Below are 22201 nucleotides of genomic sequence, written 5' to 3'. Positions count from 1 at the left end.
AGTCTCACCCCAAAGGTATATGTTATAACATTCCCAACTTGTCGACTTTCGACGAAACATTATTTTCTTCAATTGCTTTAGCTTCTGAACCGTCCAACCCTCTTTGTACTTGTTGTTCATGATCTTTAATATTTGTAACCTCAGAGGTAACATGATTAAATTAATTTATATACTTTTAAATATTATCTCATTTTTGGTCCTACATTAGTTTGCTTACGATGCATTTTTATGTACGAAAATATAGGGTGTAACATCATTCCCCCTTGGAAACATTCGTCCTCGAATGTTTACTCTTAGAGACTTTGGAAACTTTTGCCAGAGTATCCTTCGTACACTAGGTTAAAACCAACCTGTACGTAGCCAGAAAACATACTATGCATGCCACACATGGCCAATGTTTATAAATAGCAACACTTTGCCTCACCAACCGTAAATCATAAATACTAAAAGTGAAAAATAAAAGCTTACCTGCTGACCTGCTAGCCTGAATAGAGCTGTGTTGTAGCATCCCATCTCGAGCCATATCTTCAGTTTGAAATAGGTGGGGGTATTTAGACTTCATTTCTTCCTCCGATTCCCACGTCATCTCTTCTACATTCTTGCTCCTCTATAAAACCTTTACGGAAGCTACCTCCTTATTTCGTAGATTGCGGATTTGTCGGTCTAGGATGGCAACTGGAATTTCCTCGTATGACAAGTCCTCTGTAATCTGTACATCATCCGTGGGCACCACTCGGGTAGGATCGCCAATGCACTTCCGTAGCATAGATACGTGAAAAACCGGATGGACAGACTCCAATTCTGAGGGCAACTCTAACTCATAAGCTACTTGGCCCACTCTCCGAATGATCCTATAAGGCCCAATATACCGTGGGCTAAGCTTGCCTTTCTTGCCAAACCTCATCACGCCCTTCATAGGTGATACCTTTAAGAATACCCAGTCATTAATCCTGAACTCTAAGTCTCGTCGCCGCACGTCAGAATATGACTTCTGACGACTCTGAGCTATCAACAGTCGCTCCCGGATAAGCTTTACTTTCTCTATGGCCTGTTGAACCAGGTCTGGCCCATATAACCCAGATTCCCCAACATCAAACCACCCTATAGGAGATCTGCACTTACGCCCATACAAAGCCTCGTACGGAGCCATCTGAATACTGGAGTGGTAACTGTTATTATATGCAAACTCGATAAGAGATAGATGTTCATCCCAACTTCTTTTAAAATCCAACACACATACTCGTAACATATCCTCGAGCGTCTGAATTGTACGCTCGGCTTGTCCATTAGTCTGTGGATGAAAAGCTGTGCTGAGATTCACCTGAGTCCCTAGACCTCTCTGAAATGACCTCCAAAAATATGCTGTAAACTGAGCCCCACGATCAGATATAATAGAAACTGGTACTCCGTGTAGCCGCACTATCTCCTTAATATATAACTTTGCATAATCTTCTGCTGTATATGTAGATCTGACCGGTAGGAAGTGAGCTGATTTCGTGAGCCTATCGACTATCACCCATATGGAATCGAACTTACGATTAGAACGAGGTAAACCCGTGATAAAGTCCATGTTTATCGCCTCCTATTTCCATGTCGGGATCTCTATAGTCTGCATTAGCCCTCCAGGCTTCTGGTGCTCTATCTTCACTTGCTGGCAACTAGTACATTGGGCGACAAACTCAGCAATGTTCTTCTTCATATCATTCCACCAGTACACATCCTTAATGTCATGATACATCTTCGTCGACCCAGGATGGATGGAATACCATGAATAATGTGCCTCTGACATAATCCTGTCTCGTAGCCCTGCTACATCTGGAACACACAAACGACCCCTATATCTGAGAACCCCATCTCCCTTTAGCTCTAACAGTGGCTTCTTCTGCTGCGGAACTCGCTCTCTCAGCTCGACCAACTCTGGGTCCTCGTACTGCCTTTCCTTGACTTCCGCTATGAGGGATGATTTTGTAGTGTTTTGGAGTACAACTCCACCATCCTCAGAATCTACTAACCGAACCCCCAACGAAGACAATTGATGAATCTCTCTAGCTAATTGTCTTTTCTTGGGCTCTACATGTGCTAAGCTACCCATAGATCGGCGACTTAAGGCATCTGCTACAACATTAGCTTTCCCTGGATGGTAGAGAATGTTAACATCGTAATCTTTCAATAACTCAAGCCATCGCCTCTGTCGCAAATTCAACTCTTTCTGCTTGAAGATATATTGTAGGCTTTTATGATCAGTAAATACATCAACATGAACACCATATAAATAATGCCGCCATATCTTAAGTGCATGGACAACCGCAGCTAACTCGAGGTCGTGGGTCGGATAATTCCTCTCGTGCTTCCTCAACTGCCTTGAAGCATACGCAATTACCTTCCCATGTTGCATCAGGACACATCCTAACCCGACACCTGATGCATCACAATACACGGCATAACCCTCTAGACCCTCTGGAAGTGTTAGAACTGGAGCTGAGGTCAACCTGTTCTTAAGCTCTTGGAAACTCTGCTCACAAGCCTCTGTCCATTGAAACTTAGTTTCTTTCTGTGTCAACTTCGTCAATGGTGCCGAAAGGGAAGAAAAACCCTCTACGAACCTCCGATAGTATCCTGCTAAGCCTAGAAAGCTACGAACCTCTGTCAGAGTGGTAGGTCTAGGCCAAGATTTCACGGCCTCAATCTTCTGAGTGTCCACCTTTATCCCTTCATCTGATACAATATGCCCCAAGAATGCTACAGACTTCAACCAGAACTCACATTTAGAAAACTTAGCATACAACTTACGATCACGGAGGGTTTGGAGTACCGCTCGCAGGTGGTCCGCATGCTCATCCTCTGAACGGGAATAAACCAGAATATCATCAATAAATACTATCACGAATAGATCTAAAAATGGCCGGAATAGGCTATTCATCAAGTCCATAAATACAGCGGGTGCATTAGTCAACCCGAAGGATATGACAAGGAACTCGAAGTGGCCATATCGGGTCCTGAAGGCTGTCTTCGGAATATCTTTTTCCCGAACTCTGACTTGGTGGTACCCCGACCTCAAATCTATCTTTGAAAAGCATCTAGCCCCCTGCAACTGATCAAACAAGTCATCGATCCTTGGAAGTGGATACTTATTCTTAATAGTTACCTTGTTCAGCTGCCTATAATCGATACACATCCTCAGCGAGCCGTCTTTCTTCCGCACAAATAGTACTGGTGCACCCCAAGGTGAGGTACTGGGCCTGATGTAACCTTTCTCCAACAAATCTTTTAACTGCTCCTTCAACTCCTTCAATTCGCCAGGTGCCATTCTATACGGAGGGACGGATATTGGTTGAGTTCCTGGAAGCAAATCGATGCTAAAATCAATCTCTCGCTCTGGAGGAATACCTGGAAGCTCATCTGGAAACACATCTGCATACTCTTTGACTACGGGAATAGACTGAAGTGTAGGTATCTCAGCATCTGCATCTCTAACTCGCACAATATGATAAATGCACCCTTTTGCGATCATTTTCCTCGCCTTCAGATAGGAAATAAACCTACCTCTGGGTGTTGGTGTATTACCTACCCATTCAAGGACTGGCTCACCCGGAAAATGAAATCTGGCTGCCTTTGCTCGGCAATCAACTGTGGCATAGCAAGCTGCCAACCAGTCCATGCCCATGATAGCATCAAAATCCATCATCTCTAGCTCAACTAGGTCAGCTGAGGTCTGACGACTACAAATTGTCACCATACAACCTCGGTAAACCCGTCTAGCAATAATCGATTCTCCGACTGGTGTAGATACCGCAAAAGGATCACTTAGTATTTCAGGCGCTATACTAAACTTCCTCGCGACAAATGGGGTAATATACGATAAAGTAGATCCTGGGTCTATCAAAGCATAAGCATCGTGAGAGCAAATGGTTAATATACCTGTCACAACGTCTGGTGAAGACTCCTGGTCCTGTCGACCCGCTAAAGCATAGATACGGTTCTGATTACCACTTGAACTGGAACCTCTACCTCTGCCCCGACCTCTACCAGCCGAAGACTGAGACTCACGCCCTGAAGGATGCACGGACATAGATGATCCTGTTGCTGAACTCGCTGGTTGTGCCATTCCCCCCGAATCTCTATTTGGGCAATCCCGCATCATATGCCCTGGACGCCCACATGTATAACAAGCATCAGAACCTGCTCGGCATTGGCCCAAGTGTCCTCTACCACAGATGTCACACCGTGGAGAAAATGACCATGTCTGCGCAGATCCTCGCTGTCGCTGCAAACCCGACGCCCATGACCTCTCACCTGGTCCTGACTGAGTATAGCGGTCATACCTGTAACCCTGTAACTGAGGTGGCGGAGGCCTAGGTGGCCGTCCGAAGTACTGGGTCCTATAACTACCCTGATATTTCTCCTGAGACCTGGGAAATCTCATCCTCTTACGTTGCCCTTGCTCAGCCCTCTCTGTACCCTGCTGCCGACGCCTACCCCTTTCTATATTCTGGGCGAATGCCTGAATCCGGGAGATATCCATACTATCCTGCAATGCAGCGGTGGCACATGCCTCGGTTAACTCTGGGGCTAACCCTGCTATAAACCTGTGAATCCTGTCCCGCATAGTAGCAACTATGGATGGTGCATATCTGGCCAATGAGTCAAAACGGAGACTATACTCTCGAACACTCATATTACCCTGCTTAAGGGCTAGAAACTGATCGACTCGAGCCTGTCGGATCTCCCGTGGTAAGTACTGGTCAAGGAAGGCATCTGAAAAATTCTCCCAAATAGCTGGAGGTGCATCACGTCCCCTGGACCTCTCCCATCCCTCGTACCAAAGGATGGCTATATCTCGGAGTCGAAAAGCTACTAGCTCAACTGCCTCTTTCTCCGTGGCATGCATAACACGAAAGATCCTGTGAAGCTGATCTATGAAATCCTGCGGGTCCTCCCTCTGATCTGTCCCCGTGAACTCTGAGGGACTCAAAGCAATAAACTCTCGGACCCTTGAACTCCCAGACCCCTCAGAAGTTCCTGCACTAGCTGATGCCCTAGCCTGTTGCTGGGTAGCTACCAACTGTGTCAACAAATGCACCGCACTCCTCAAGTCCTGATCTGATAGAAATGGAGGGGGAACTAGATGTGCGGTTTCCCTAGGAATCTCCGTAGTTGGTGGAGGAGCCGGTAATGGCTGAGTAGGGGTCTCACCTTGAGCTTCAGACTGGGCCCCATCTACTGGGGGTACCCTGCTGGTCCCCTCACCTACTGTTGTATCTCTCCTCTGGCTAGCCGTAGTCTTCCTAGTCACCGTCATCTGTGCATGCAAACACCAACACATAAGTTTAATTCAAATTTCCTATAACTCAGTTCTGTAGCACGATTTAGATTTCAAAGAAGGGTAACCAACTCCTAAATGCCCTGTAGTGCCCTGCTTATATAATGTGGTGCACAACACATCTATAAACAAGACTCTACTAGACACGGCTTGTAGACTCCCTAGGATAGAACTGCTCTGATACCAAGTTTGTCATGCCCCGAACCTAGGAGCGATACAAGAACCCGGTGCCTCACCTAACCTAGCGTACCAAATTGCGACTAAGGGACTCTGAGCACATAATGACATACTTTGGCCATGGGGCCACCTTGCAAGACAATTTGCGAAGCAAAATATAAAACTGAATGGAAACTAGCGCTAACTAAACATCAATATAAAGCTAGGCTGAAAAGGCCGTCATAGCTATTACAGCTGACAAACCACCAAATTATACATACCAGGCCTACAAACCCAACATACTGCACTAACCAACAGGATATGTCTACAAGTCTCTACTGATAGATGTACTATGATCGGAACAGGGCCCCGATCTACCCATAACATATATACAGATATACATAAGATGTACACAACACTCTAGACCTGGCAACTCCGAAAGACGTGGAGCTTACCGATCAGGCTGAACTCGGGAAACACCTACTGAGGAGATCTACTCGTCTGTCTATCTGAACCTGCATGCATGAAATGCAGCGTCCCCGGAAAAGGGACGTCAGTACGAAATAATGTACCGAGTATGTAAGGCAATAACATAACTGAAAATCGAAACTGAACTGATAATATAATAACTGGAAGTAACTGGGAGTCAAAGATGATCTGGAGATATACTTACCTGCTGATACTGACTCAACTCCTTCAATATAGTAAGTAAAATAATTGTACGGCCTTATAAGGCTCGGTATATATAACTGCTCTGCCATAGTAGGCTCGCTTATAGGCGCTCGGCCATACTAGGCTATGTATCTCGACCATGCTGGGCTCGCTCATAGGCGCTCGGCCACAGTAGGCTCGGTATATAACTTTCCATCTGATCAGAGGTTGCCCAATAGGGGCCTGCCCATCGATTATAGCTCGATGGTAATGAAAATACTGTAATACTGTATATATAGGCTTGCTGCTCTCTTGACTGGAAGAAGACAATACTAAAATTGAATATAGAGTCTCGATAAGGAATAATATTGTAACTTATGAGACTAGAATAGTGTGAATAAATTCATGAATATGAACTTCTCTTTTTTTCTCATTACTAACATATGTAGCTACGAGATCATGCCAAAATGAAGGAAGGCTTAGCCTTAACATACCTTATCACAATCTTTTCAATCACCAAGTTGAACTCACCTCTTTGCACCTTAATCTACAAGAATGATAATAATACTATCGTTAAGTTACGAAAGGTACAACTATCGCACAACGAACGACAAACTTATTTTGTATTAAAACGGGCAGCATCTCCCCTATAATCCTTACTTCCTCCAAATTCAAGATAACACCAACAATACAAGAACAGAACAATAACAACATATATACATCATTTTCCAGCCCTATATACACCATCAAATACTACAAAACAGCCCAACACACCACAATCTCTTCGTACACAAAACGACCACCGTAGTAGTGTCAAACGACCCGAAAATGTTATGACGAACGACCAGCCAACCACCCTACATTTATATGGTGTTTATAAACCCCCTTCCTCCTCCAAAACTCCACAAAATAGTAGTAAAACATGCAGCCCAACAGCAACACAAAACAGTCCACAAAACAGTCCGCTACAAGTGAATAACTCGAACTCACGGCTTCCGATCACCGTCCCGTGAGTTCTTACAAATATAGAACGACTTACCATGAATTTACAGAAGAAAAATTGGATGAAAGAGAGCAGTAAACTCACCTTATTTGTTGGATAACTCAGCTCTTATCTTGGTTCTTCAAACTCTAGGTTTTACCTCCAATTAGAACTTGAAAGGGAGAGAAAATCAATTAGGGTTTGTGGGAAATTTTTGGGAGGATTCTTTGCAGAGCTTATGTCTGGTTATTATGCTCTATTTTAAGTCTAATATATGAAGAAAATAGGCCCTTAAAAGGCCTCTTTGGACGACCCGAAATGGCCCAATTTTTTGGGCTCTCATTTAAGCAAGTAGGTGACACACCTACTTGTCACCTAGCAGCTTGCGCAGTATCGCACAAATGCCCATATCTTTCTACTCCAATGTCGTATTGACAAACGGTTTAATGCGTTGGAAAATAGACTCATAGATCTTTAATTTGATGGGTGGAACACCCCATAACTCTAAGTATATTGGGAGAAAATTGTAGTTACATTTGACCCAAAGTTTCAGTAAAACTTATGAATGTAACTTGTGATGACTTTCATCGACTTTTGTTCCACAACTCTCTTGACTTCAAAACATAACACACGGATGTCATACGACTAATATAAATCATAACATAATCTCCTTATCATGTTAAGCACCCTAGTCTCACCCCAAAGGTATATGTTATAACATTCCCAACTTGTCGACTTTCGACGAAATATTATTTTCTTCAATTGCTTTAGCTTCTGAACCGTCCAACCCTCTTTGTACTTGTTGTTCATGATCTTCAATATTTGTAACCTCAGAGGTAACATGATTAAATTAATTTATATACTTTTAAATATTATCTCATTTTTGGTCCTACATTAGTTTGCTTACGATGCATTTTTATGTACGAAAATATAGGGTGTAACATCATTCCCCCCTTGGAAACATTCGTCCTCGAATGTTTACTCTTAGAGACTTTGGAAACTTTTGCCAGAGTATCCTTCGTACACTAGGTTAAAACCAACCTGTACGTAGCTAGAAAACATACTATGCATGCCACACATGGCCAATGTTTATAAATAGCAACACTTTGCCTCACCAACCGTAAATCATAAATACTAAAAGTGAAAAATAAAAGCTTACCTGCTGACCTGCTGCCCTTTTTTAGGGGTGTAGGAATTTAGGAGATTAAAAGGTGCCCCTAGGGTTTGTGGGAAGATTAAGCTTTTATATGAAAGGGATTAGAGAATAGACCATTGGATGAAAGTAGATCAATGACTATGATTAAGGGAGGGGTTTGATGGGTGAGAAAAAGGTTTGGGCTAAAAGAGATTGGGAAGAATGGGTCTTTGTCTTGCTGGGCCACCAAAATCCGAAAATGAGCTCCCAATTGGCCCAAATTCAATTCTTTCTCATTGAACAAAAATAAAAATAAAAATAAAACCAAAATATACTAATTAATCTTAGTTAATAAGAATACATTATTAAAGTGAACTATATATTAATATGAAAATATTTTTGGCATTTTATTTTAAATATTATAAATATTATAAAATACTAATAAGCTAAAAAAACGTTATACAACTATTTTGTGTTTTTAAACTTATGTTTTAAAATTAAAACTAAAAGTTGACTGAAATCCTATAAAAATAAAAAATAAGTAAATATTTTTAAAATACTACTTTTAAATACTGCGCGGGTCAAAAATTACGTGCTTATATGTGCCGCTCTTTGCTTGGAAACACGAAGAGTTTTCGGAGCAAAGAAGAATAAGCAACGTAATTGATTTATTATCCGACGTTGATTCAAGCCGAAACAAAGATGGACGAAAGATTGTGACCGAGCCCTGGTATCTGAGCTGCCTATATATCCTTGGCTATAAAGGAATCAGACCACGTGTAGTACAAAAGTGAATGAAGTGGTGGAGCATGTGAAGAGGATGAGAGAGTCGAGTGATATACCGTTCCGTCGAGGTTCCGGTCCGCGGTCCTGTTATTACATCTAAATCAAAATCTAAAAGAACTAAACAAGCCTATCAGCTATGAGTTACAAGATTCCTATCTATAAGTCTTCTGAAGTTTGATCTTGAGTCTTGAATGGTTCTTCATGCAGACTTTTGATTTGAACCTTGATGCTTGCTAGTTGCAGGTGCTGATTCATTCTTCTACAGCTTCTTCGGATCAAGACCGGACATGCAGTGCTCGTGACTTCAGCAATGTCTTGGGTTGTTCACATCTTTCATCTGCTTCTGCATTTTGGATTCACTTCTTTTTTTTCTTTTCTTTTATTCTGGATTGAGACTTCTTCTTTTGGTCATCTCGAACTGCCGACTTGCATTCTTGAGGCGAGATTCTGCTACTTCTAACTTGAAATGAATTCTGAAATGACTTCCCTCGTTCTTCAGGTGGCACCTGCCAATGACTTGAAAATTGAAATAAATTCCCTCATTCTCTAGGTGGGCATCTGCCACTGACTTAATACTTACAATAAATTCCCTCATTCTCCAGGTGAGCGCCTGCTACTACAGCAAAACGGAAACAACAAAAAAACTTTTTCTGCCCCAGTTTACACTAGGAAGATTTGTGAGTTATTAGCAGAACTATAAATGATGAGAGTAAAATTGAAGACTTGACTAGGATGTGCGTCTCCTGTGAGTAAAACCAAGAAAATTTCGACTAGCAAATACGTCTGCTAACAAAAAAAACCTGAATGATCCAGACTAGGAAGTGCATCTCCTAGGGGTGAAACTTGAATGAACCAAATTAGGAAGTGCGTCTCCTAGGGGTGAAATCTCAATTTAGGAAGTGCGTCTCCTAAAAGTTTATCCTCAAAGACCTAGACTAGGAAGTGCGTCTCCTAGGGGTGAAAACTTTAACCTAAAATTAGGAAGTGCGTCTCCTAAAAAAATAAAAATCTGAAAAACCCAAACTAGGAAGTGCGTCTCCTAGATTTGAGATTGAGCTTGCGGAAAACTATAAACTAAGCTTGACTAAACTAAAAACTGATCCTATTCTCCAAGCGGGACCCCTGATTTCAAGAAAACTAAAGATTGATAACTTAAGAAAACTAAAAATGGACTTTTTTTTAAAAAATCCAGACTTCCCTTTTTTTTAAATTATTATCCTAGGAGAAAATTCACTAGACTATGTTTTAATCTTAGGAGAAAGATTCATCAGACTAAGACTTTGTATCCTAGGAGAAAATTCATCGGCTAGGTCCTTTTTTTGTTATCTTAGGAGAAAGATTCAGCAGACTAAGATTTCTATCCCAGGAGAAAGATTCATCAGACTAAGATTTTTATCCTAAGAGAAAATTCATCAGACTAAGATTTTTATCCTAGGAGAAAGTTCATCAGACTAGGTCTTTTTTTTATTATCTTAGGAGAAAGATTCATCAGACTAAGACGTTTATCCTAGGAGAAAATTCATCAGACTTGGTTTTCTATCTTAGGAGAAAGATTCATCAGACTAAGATTTTGATCATAGGAGAAAGTTTATCAGACTAGGTCTCTTTTTTTTTTTGGTATCTTAGGAGAAAGATTCATCAGACTAAGATTGTTATCCTAGGAGAAAGTTCATCAGACTAGGTCTTCTATATTAGGAGAAAAATTCATCAGACTAAGATTTCGATCCTAGGAGAAAATTTATTAGACTAGGTCCTTTTTTTGTTATCTTAGGAGAAAGATTCATCAGACTAAGATTTCTATCCTAGGAGAAAATTCATCAGACTAGGTTTTCTATCTTAGGAGAACAATTACCAGACTAAGATTTTTATTGGGAGAAAATCCACCAGAATAGAACTTTTTATCCTAGGAGGAAAAATGTGAAGAGCAATGGCAACATTTTATGCACACTAGCAAGACAGATAAAGGCAAAGATTTGAGAAACTTCCCTTTGTCGGCTCTTCTCTTCTTTTTTTCTTTTTCTTTCTTTTCTTCTTTTTTTTTTTTTGAACCAACTTCCTTGCACTTCTTTGTTCCTGTTTCAAACAAAGAAAATTCTGTTAGTTTTAAAAGTGGTGGTCGGTTTGTGGTCTTGAGTCTTGGGCAACTTGGCTTTTGCTCAATCAGCTTGAATCAGTTTCAAGAGACTTTTTGCTCTGCATCAACCCTGATTGTTTTACACCCAGTACCATTTGTATTTGTGGCTCGGTCATCTCAAAAAAGAGATTTCTTTTCTTGGATAACCTTTTCTGATATCTTGAATGGCTTTGCTTTTGGAGTAATTTGTCTATCAGAGAGAATCACAACTGGTAAGAGCCTTTTGCACGATGTGCACGCTTTATAGTCATTGTTCGGTACTATAGAGAATCTCTGATTAACCTTGAGGTTATCTTTGCTTGCTTTACCCGAATAGGCTGACAAGAGTCTTTTTGGGGGGAGAGGGGAGCCTTTGCATGAATCCTCAATGCATGTTGACTGTAAAAACTGAGTGTGCTGGCCAAATTTACTTTGTGCAACTGAAATGCTGGTAGTAGATTTTGAAATCTTTTCTTGCTTGTTTTGACAAGGACCTTCTCAGAGTGAAGGACACAATGATGCAAAGAAACAAGTATTAACAAGAAATGCCTCTGTCGGAAGGACAGAAGGAAGAGTTTTTTTTTCTTTTTTATTTTTATTTTATTTTGCGGTAACTAGCCTTAATGATCATGACATGCATTTTGGACTTAACGGTCTAATCTATCATACTGATCAAATCTTCCCTTTTACCATTCTTATGACTTTGAAGTCGGGCTTGTTCGTGCCAATCCTTTGCATCAGTTTCACGACTCACTATTGACTAATGGTGCCCCGAGGGGTTTTCACCAATAAATCTCTCTCATTTATTCATCTCTGCTTAACGTCGTCTTACAGTGCCCGTGAGGGTTTTCACTAGTAAGACTCTTATTTCTTCTTCTTTATTTTTCTTTTTCTTTTGCTTTCTAGTGTGAGCAACTGACAGTGTTCTATGTTACGTGACAACCGTTGCTCATTGCATGCTTCTCTTGGCATTCTTGAAGACATATCGGGAGGTATTTATTCGGAAGGTTTTTGGATAGGGTTGGAAAGAAAGGACAACATAAGGCTCAAAGTACACTCAAAGTGAGGGGTTGTAGACTTACAACTATTGGAAACGACTCTTTCAAAAGTGGAATAAAATCTTTGTCCCAGTGTCTGATACTGGGAATTTTTGGATTTTTTTTTGAATTCTAATTTGGTTGGACCGAACCGTGTAAGGCTGCCTACGTATCCTTTTTTTAAAAGGAATCAAGTATAACGTAGTTCAAACATCTGAACTAAACAGTTTTTTTTTCATTTTTTTTTCATCTCTCTTTCTTTTTTTGAAATTTTAACTCTAAACTTGATTCCAAAAGAGGGTGGTCAAAGAAAATAACACAGGCTCAAAAGGGGTAGTGAAGGGTATAAAATATTTGGATAGCAGAAAAGGGCCTCCTAGCCTCGAGAACACCAAACATAGTATCCATTCATGCGATCATCGCATTGATGAACATGTTTGTCTTCTCGGTGTGTCGTGGTCGAAAGGCACTTTCAATCCATTAAGGTCAAACTTTCCACAAATCTTCAATTACTTCTTCCTCAAACCCGATCTTCACAATGATTTGAAGGTAAAGATCATTAACTTCCATGAGCATGACTGATTTGGTTCCATGTAAACTTGGCTCATGCTTATTTTCCAAATGTTTATCTTCAAAAGTGTCTCTTTCTCACTTATCCAATTCAAGACTAAATCATTTTTCTAAGATCTGGCCAAAAATTTTACATGCATGTCATGTCACTAGAACTAGCGGCGATAGAACTAAGCATATAATGACACAAAAGGACAAATTGTTTTTCATTGAATAACGGATGGAAGGATTTGACGACAAGACAAACAAACTGAAATCTGGGTTACAACCCTGGATAACCTAGATAACAGAAAAGATGACAAAATAAACTACCAAGACTCCTCCCTAGCTATAAGAGGAGTGACTTTCCAGTTGCTAAGCGACATCTTAGCCACAAATTTGCACATCAACACTACTACGACATTCAATCCTTTTATTCCTTCTGATTCAGCACTCAAATTTTAACTTTTTGACCGAACCGTTCCCATATTAGCTGTCAGATTTCAGTACTGACGGCATGAGAATTTTCAAAGAAACTGATTTACCAAAGGACTTGAAAGAATTCTCATATCTCCCTATCATCAAATCATCCCGAGCAGGGCATGTCCTATCGCTCAAATCTGGTAAAGTCAACCCCACATTTGCCTCCATTTTTAATTTTTTACCGCCAACTTGCCTATTTGTCTTTTCATGACCTTGGATCAACAACAGTGGTGCTTGTTCTATTGATTGAGATGATGCTTTTATTTTTGAGGGATCCTGGACTCGCAATTGCAAAGCAACAAACCGACCACTTTTAACCAGGTTTTATTTCAAAACAACAAACATGTTAGAATGAACACTTTTTTTTTCTTTTGTCATTCTTTTTTTTTTTCAAAATCATTCGATCGAACCTGATGTGGTTGCCTACGTATCATGTGGGAACATGAATCATATCTTGCATAGTTCGGAAAGATTAAGAATAAAGAAAATAAATTAACTCTTTTTTTGGATTTTGATTGATTTTTTTTTTCTTCTGAAAGATAGACTTATAAAGAAGAAGAAAATATTTTTGAAATTTGATTTGTTTGTTTTGATTTTAATAATTTTTGAAAAGAAAGACTTCTAAAGAAGAAAAAAATAATTTTTTTTTGAATTTCGACTTTTGTTTTTTTAAATAATTTTTTTGATTTGTTTGTTTTGGATTTGTTTTAAAAAAATTGGGGTCTCAAAGAAAAACTTTTCTAAAGAAGGAAGTAAAGGGAAATATTTTTGGATTTTTTAAAAATTGTGGGCTGGAACCGATGAGGTTTGCCTACATATCTCACATCCGGTGAGAATCAGACCCGCGTAGTTCGGTCGGTTTTGACACAACAGGAAAATATGACTTTTGAAAACATTGGCTCATTTTGAAATGACTTTTCTTTTTTTTTTTTTTTCCAAAATTTTGGCAAAGTTTCAGGATTTTTCAAATACCTGGATTTTTTAGAATCGGGTAAATTTCTCTCTCCTCACTCTTGGTTTTTCTTGATTTTCTTTCCTTATTCTAGCAGTCGGTCAACATGCAAGCCGAAACAAATAAATGCACATGTAGCACGTAAAATGCATCAGGATGGTCTTTTAATTTGGGTACACCTGTCCTAGACGGACCCAACCCAGTGTTGAGTCTCCAAAGTCAAATGCACGTGATACAAACAAATGTACCTACTAGGGATCCAGCATGAGGTTATGTCATTCTAAGTTTAAATCATGGGTGTATTGTTCTAGACCTGACTTACCCGAGCGGACAACTCGAGCCGAGGGGAGGGAGGGGCAACGTACCGGTAACCAAAAGGCCATCTGGCTTTGTAACTGATCTGATCCTCATTCTAAATTAGGGTATGACACTAACAGAAAAGAAGTCACGTCAGCGTGCACTTCCCAGAAGATTTAGAAGACTCAGAGAGAAGAAAGGTTTCGCAACAGTTTTATATACAGTTCAAACAATATCAAAGCGGTAAAAAATGGCATTTAGCACATTAGGCTCAAACACGTAAAAATCAGATAATAAACAGAAGCCAATTATAACAGTCATTCTAAGCTCGAATTCTGAACCCTGAACCAGAGATTCTGGATTCTTTTCTCCAGTAGAGTCGCCAGAGCTGTCACACCTCCTTTTTTCCGAGGGGATAGGGGAATAGGGAGTTTTTCCAATTTAAGTGACATTATTCAAAATAGGATTATTTATTCAATCAGAGTCACCACTTGGGATAATTTATGGTGTCCCAAGTCACTGGTTTATTTTAAATCCCAAATCGAAAAAATTGACTCTTATTTATGGTCCGCGAACACAGAAGACCGGGTAAGAAATTCTGTAAACCCGGGAGAAGGTGTGAGGCACTCCCGAGTTCCGTGGTTTTAGCACGGTCGCTCAACTATTAATAATTGGCATTATTTGATTTATTACATATTTGAAACCTATTGTGCATTTTTAAAAATTAATTAAATAAGTCGCGATGTCGCGCACTTATTGTTTTTGTACACATTGCGAATCGCGTCACGTGAAACGCACTCGCGATTTACAACATGTATTATTATTATTATTATTAGTTGAAGTTATGATCAAGTCGCGTGAAACGAGCACTTGAGTTGGTATTTACGTATCATGATCATGCTACGGGTACCGTACCCATGATCACGATGATTTATTAATCGCGCACAATGCTACTAGCGGTTTTTAAAAAATCCTATCAATAAGAAAGATCTAAACCATATGCAACTCAAAACGTCACATACCAAACAAAAATCCAATTGAAATTGTCACTGAACCCAAATATCATTTTGGCCCAATTTACTTTCATTTTTACCCACAGACCCCACGATCTATTACTCTTCTTAATTTTGATGGCACAAATTAATTCACTATAACTCTTAGCTATTCTGATTACTTAACCTGCATCCACTATTCGGGATATTCAAAGGAACAAGGCATGACGAAGAGCCAAATTAACAAAGAAAAGAACAAAATTAAACGAAGAGACAAACATTACTAAATTATCTAAAATAAAACAAATAAGCAGTAAAACAAAACAAGCAAACAGGGTATTTCAAGATTCAACATTGAAAATGTACACAAGTACTGAAGCAACTGAGAAGGGGTTAGAACGGACCTTAAAAGAGGTGTAATGGTCCTTTTGACTGTATTGATAATGAACAGCTTTCAGTACAGCAAAAACAAGACTGTAAATGACCGAACTTAACCCTCCCCAAACCAAAACAGCAACGTGAACACGGACCAAGAATTTGAACCTCGACGTCGGCGACGGGGACTCGACTAAAGTTCAAACGGACCTTGTTCGACGATGGATTTTGTGATGTTTACCAGCTGATTTTTGGACTGAAAATAAAGCTCTTTTCGCTAAAGTTGAGGGGCTCTCTATGGCAGAAAAATGGAGGAGGATTTGAGAGGAAAGAACTGAAGAAGAAGATCCTCTCATTTTCTCGCCTCTGTTTCCGTTTCAGTCTGAATTTTTTTTTTTTTTTTGCATTTTTGAGTGTGTGTGTCTTTGTCTTTGTCTTAGGGGTGTAGGAATTTAGGAGATCCCCATAGGGTTTAGGGGAAGATTAAGCTTTTATATGAAAGGGATTGGAGAATAGGCCATTGGATGAAACTAGATTAATGGTTATGATTAAGAAAGGGGTTTGATGGGTTAGAAAAGGGTTTAGGCTAAAAGGGATTGGGAAGAATGAGTTTTTGTCTTGCTAGGCCACCAAAATTCAAAAATGAGCTCCCAATTAATTCAAATTCAATTCTTTCTCATTGAACAAAAATAAAAATAAAAATAAAACCAAAATATACTAATTAATCTTAGTTAATAAGAATACATTATTAAAGTGAACTATATATTAAAATAAAAATATTTTTGGTATTTTTTTTAAAATGTTATAAATATTATAAAATTCTAATAAGCTAAAAACGTTATAAAACTATTTTTGTGTTTTTAAATTTATGTTTTAAAATTAAAACTAAAAGTTGACTGAAATTCTATAAAAATAAAAAATAAGTAAATATTTTTAAAATATTACTTTTAAATGCTGCGCGGGTCAAAAATTACATGCCTACAGTGACAAGGATGAACAGCTAGGCGAAGGGAGTGAGAGAAGAGAAAGAAAAGAGAGAGAGAAAAGGGGGGGGGGGGGGGGTGTCCGGGATGGGATATAATTAATATTTTCGGTCCGAAACAAATTAAATTTCAAAAAGCGCATTTTTCCGACCAATTTGGTTGGCAATATTTTGATAAATTATTATTTTAAAATTAAAAAGTTTTCCGACCAAATCGGTCGGTAATTTAAAAAAAATTAATATAATTTAAATTTTTTGACTGTTTCTGCCAAAAATTGAAAAGTAGTCAAAGGCAATAACTTTGACTTTAAAGCACTAACTGAATTGGTCACAAATAAGCTTCCCGGGTTTTTTCACCAAAACCTTGCGACTAACTTTGTCGGAATATGGTCGAAATATTATAAGAAAATATTTAACATTATTTTTTTTTATATTTTCCAACCGAAACGGTCGGAAATTTCCGACTACAATTTTGAGTCGGAAATCTGACATTTTCTAGTGGTGAAAGTAGCAGTTTGTGCTTCATCAACTCATTAAGTAGTGCTTTTCGCAACCAAATTGTATTTGGCCAATCTTTAAAAAAAGTACTTTTGAGTATCAAATTACGAAAAAAATTATCAATATTCAGTTTAGTATTATTTAAATGAGATAAATAAATTTAAATATTTATTATAATAAAATTATAATCTAAAGATTTTAATCAATATAAAATATAATTATTCCAAAGCGATAATATTGGGGTATCTAGTATTACTTATTCTTTACATGATGATCTAAATATATCAAAATATATCACTCAATACTTAAAAATCTACTCTTATAAATCACTATATAAAAGAAGAGATCTATTTATAGTAAAGAGAATATTCCAAAGAGAAATAAGAGAAATAGAATAAATATATGGTAGAATAAAAAAGAGAAGAAATATACGGTAAAAAGAGAAAAAGAAAATAAAAATGTTAAATTAATGAGGATAATTTAAAAATATAAGTTTAATGTAATTATATTTTTATCGAGTAAATTAATTTTCTACTTCTGATTTTGCTTCTTAGGAGAATCTAAAATTTGTACCTTCTCCCAAAAGCAGAACAACCAATTCTGCTGCCAGTGAAAAGTGTTTTTTTATTTTGGCCATACTTTTTAAATTTTGCAAAAAGTACTCTTTTTATAAATAAAAAAAGTATTTTTGATTCCCAAAAACTTGGCCAAACATGCTTTAAAATATAAGACGAGCGACAACTTGGTCAATTTTGGACTTGAGAAATGTTAGGTTCAGCTACATTTTAGAAATGAGGCTTTTTTTTTTGCTAAAAACATCCCTAAACTATGCCTCAAACTTAAGGTACATCCGGGGCGGCCCAACCCTTTCACTTATTTTAGGCCCCAAATATTTAAAGGCCCCAAAATTACTAGTATTTTTTATATATAGTAGTATATTATTTATATAATTATCTTTTATTATTGATAAATTTATTTCTTTATTGTCATATTAATTTTTAATAACTCGATTTTCTCCTAATTAATATAACTAAAATAGTTTTTTGTCAATCTTATTTTACTTATTTTACTTAATTATATTTCTCTATTCATTAGTTGATCACGTAACTATATCTAATAATCTAACTTATTATTTATTTTTCTTACATAAATTATACTCTTTCCGTCCCAATTTAAATGAAAGTGTTTGACTGGACATGGATTTTATGAAATAAAGGAAGGCTTTTGAAACTTGTAATCTTAAATAAATTATAAAAGTTTTTGGGCTAGAAATCATTTCATTAATGGTAAAAAAAAAAATTTAAAGTTGAATTGTTACCAAATATAGAAAGGGACTTACTAAAAAAAAGGAGTCACTTATGTTTTCTGGGTTCTCCCATTTCAGTTGTGATGCAATCAACGTTAAATTCATTTAATTTTTTGTATTTTATAAAATTAAGTTCTCATTTTTTTTTTTAATTCTACATCATCACTTGTCTAATTTATTTTAAAACGATGTTCATTAAATTATATATATATATATATTAAAGCCTCTTATTAAGATTTTGCTTTAAACCTTCGATAAGGTTAGGCCGCCCCTATGTACATCCATGTACTACTAAGTGAACAAAGAGCATCCCTAAATTAGACGTTCAAATGCCGACGGCCGAGAAAGCATAATGAGCGCTGACTTTCAGAATTCATTCTACTACATCTATACGAGCTGCACATGCCGTAAAGGAGTCACCATAATAATCAGAGGTGGATTTAGGGGCAAAAGGTAGAGGTGGGCATAAAATTCAAAAAATTAAAAAATTAAATCGGATCAAATTAATTTGATATTTCGGTATCGATTCTTTGGTGTTTTGGTACTAATTCGGTATAATTTATTTGGTAGTTCGATACTTCGGTACGGTTATCGGTATTGAACTTTCAATACTTCGGTATACCGAAATACCAAATTATTTAAGTAAAAGTTCCTTTACTACCCAGGCCCATGCCTCTCAATTCCCAACCCAAAATACTAACTTGTTAGTAGTCCCCTCGTCAGTAGCCCAGTAGATCTAAGTCCAACCTAGCAATAGTCACTAGACTTCAAAATTTTCGTTAGTCCCTTTCCCGTACTCCCTTTTTCTTAATTCTTCAATATTTTTCTATTTGTTGCCATAAGCCCATAGCTAGGTAGACAATATAGATTATAGAACAAAATGTCTTGTTGCTTTTTGGTATCATTTCTTCAATTTGTTTCGGTTTATTGCCAGAAGTAGGCAACTCTACAACTGACAGTGTAGAACTAGAATGAATTAAAATAATTAATTGCATATTCTTATGTGATTTCTAATGAATTAAAATTCATCAGTTTCTCGTTCAAAACTTGGAATAATACCAAAATCGTACCGGAACCATACCGAACCAAACAAGAAAATATCAAACCGTACCGAATTACTTTGGTAAGGTATTTCGTATGCATAATTGATAAACCAACAACAACAATAACAACCCAGTAAAATCCCACTAATGGGATCTAGGGAGGGTAGTGTGTACGCAGACCTTACCCCTACTCCAAAAATCGAATACCGAAATACCGTACCGAAATTCTTAAATACCGTACCAAAGTACCGAGCGCCCATCCCTAGCGAAAGACAGTTCATCTGAACCCCATGAAAAATTACATTGTACAACTAAGGCAAAATTCATTTTGAAAATATTATTTTTTATGAAAGATGATCATATTTTTTTAAAAAAGAAATAACAACAACAACAACAACCCAGTAAAATTCCACTAATGGGGTTTGGGGTGGGTAGTGTGTACGCAGACCTTACCCCTACCCTAAAGGAGTAGAGAGGATGTTTCCGAAAGACCCTCGGCTCAAAAAAATAAAAAGATAAAATGACAAAAAGGAGACAATATTAGTATCACAACAACAATCATAGGATAAATAGGAACACCATGAAATCCAGAAGAAAGATGCAAAGCAAAGGAAGACAATATTAGTAAATATTAGTATCACCACAACAATCATAAGAAAAATAGGAACACCATGAAATCTAGAAGAAAGATGCAAAGCAAAAGCGATAGCTAGTAAATAGGACATGCACTGAAAAGCGAAATAGTAAGCCACAACATTGCCACTAGCTATCTTAGACAAAAACCCTACATGACTAGTCCCACAATGGTACGAAGTAAGGCACGACTCAACTACCTCCTAACCTACAACCCTAATACTCGACCTCCACATCTTCCTATCAAGTGTCATGTCCTCGAAAATCAGGAGCCTCGCCATATCCTGCCTGATCACCTCTCCCCAATACTTCTTAGGCCGCCCTCTACCTCTTCTCGTGCAATCCACAACCAGCTGCTCACACCTCCGTACCGGAGCATCTGGGCTTCTCCTCTGAACATGTCCAAACCATCTAAACCTCGCTTCTCGCATCTTATCATCAATGAGAGCCACATGCACCTTCTCCCGGATATTATCATTCCTAATCTTATCTATCCTAGTGTGCCCGTATTCACCGCAACATCCTCATTTCTGCTACTTTCATCTTTTGGATATGTGAGTTCTTAACGGGCCAACACTTAGCCCCATACATCATGGCCGGTCTAACCACCGCTTTATAAAATTTACCTTTGAGTATCGGTGGCACTCTCTTGTCACACAGGACTCCAGATGCTAACCTCCACTTCATCCATCCTACCCTAAAAACTGGTTTAGGACAGTTTTTGGGTGAAAATTTTTCTTCCACTCACAAAACTTCAAATTTTCTTCAAATAAAATGCATGTGTAAACAGAACTTCAACTTTCAAAATTATTTTTCAACACAATTTCAAAAGATCTTTTTTTCAAGTTTCAATCAAATCTAGCTAAGAGAGAGCGTCACATTGCTGACTTTAATGATCTTATCTAAATCTTGCTCTTTTTTCCTTTTGTTTTTTCACTTTCATGTTCTTATCTCTATCTCAAAAACAGAAAGATAAACGAAGAGAGAGGAGAAGAAAAGAAAGATACACTACTAGAAATTCGACAAAAATCGATCAAAGTTGGTCGGTTTTTCAAAATATTTTTTTTAATTTTTTTTTTACGAAACCGACCAACTTTGGTCGGTTTTCTTTAGCGCAAAAATGCGAAAAACTATTTTTGAATCCCGCGAAATTTATTTTTCAAGAAACCGACCAACTTTGGTCGGTTTTTCAATTAAAATAAATAAAAATTAATATTAAAAAAAGCGACCAAATTTGATCGGTTAATTCGGCCGGTCATTTAAAAAAACCGACCAACTTTGGTCGGTAATTTTACTTTTTAATAAAACCGACCAACTTTGGTCGGTTATTTTCGTGCGAAAATACAATTAAAGAGTATAAATCAAATAAAAGACAGTCTTAAAACAAAATGCACCAATGGTCTAGTAGTAGAATAGTATCCTGCCACAGTACAGACCCCGGTTCGATTCTCAGATGGTAAATCTTTTGATTATATAATTAAAATACTGACCAACTTTTGTCGGAAAAAACCGACCAACTTTGGTCGGATTTTTTTTTTAATATATATATTTTTTTAATTTAATTGACCAACCAAAGTTGGTCGGTAATTTCCGACCAACTTTGGTCGGTATTTCTTTCCGACCCCTAAAATACCGTTCACACGTAAATGGTCGCGTTTTGGTCGGTTATTGGCCATTACCGATCAACTTTGATTGATTTTTTTGGTCAGTTTTTATCGAATTTCTAGTAGTGATAGTTTATGAGAATGATTGATGATATTCCTGAAAGAAATAAGAGCCGGGTTTTGGAGTAGACTTTAGTTAAGGACCGTTAGATTCTTAATATTTCTTTACGGTAGGATGAAAGTTGCCAAACTTTTGAATAGTTTAGGGATGCTTTTTGTTTACTTAATAGTACAAGGATGTACTTTA

At 37.8% G+C, this 22201-nt stretch overlaps 2 long non-coding RNA genes across 2 annotated transcripts; one reads left to right on the top strand and one right to left on the bottom strand.

Moving 5' to 3' along the window:
* Window positions 1-8958: 8958 nt before the first annotated feature.
* Window positions 8959-16395, bottom strand: LOC108948104 (uncharacterized). Its single transcript, XR_001972754.3, has 2 exons — window positions 15858-16395; window positions 8959-11103 (listed from the first exon to the last, which is right to left on the bottom strand). It is a non-coding gene; the product is annotated as an uncharacterized lncRNA (long non-coding RNA).
* On the top strand, window positions 9731-10812 carry LOC138903841 (uncharacterized). Its single transcript, XR_011413183.1, has 3 exons — window positions 9731-9775; window positions 10074-10272; window positions 10712-10812. It is a non-coding gene; the product is annotated as an uncharacterized lncRNA (long non-coding RNA).
* Window positions 16396-22201: the final 5806 nt, after the last annotated feature.

Source organism: Nicotiana tomentosiformis, chromosome 1 (genome assembly GCF_000390325.3).
Source record: "Nicotiana tomentosiformis chromosome 1, ASM39032v3, whole genome shotgun sequence".
NCBI lineage: Eukaryota > Viridiplantae > Streptophyta > Magnoliopsida > Solanales > Solanaceae > Nicotiana > Nicotiana tomentosiformis.
This window is presented reverse-complemented; position numbering and strand designations above follow the sequence as displayed.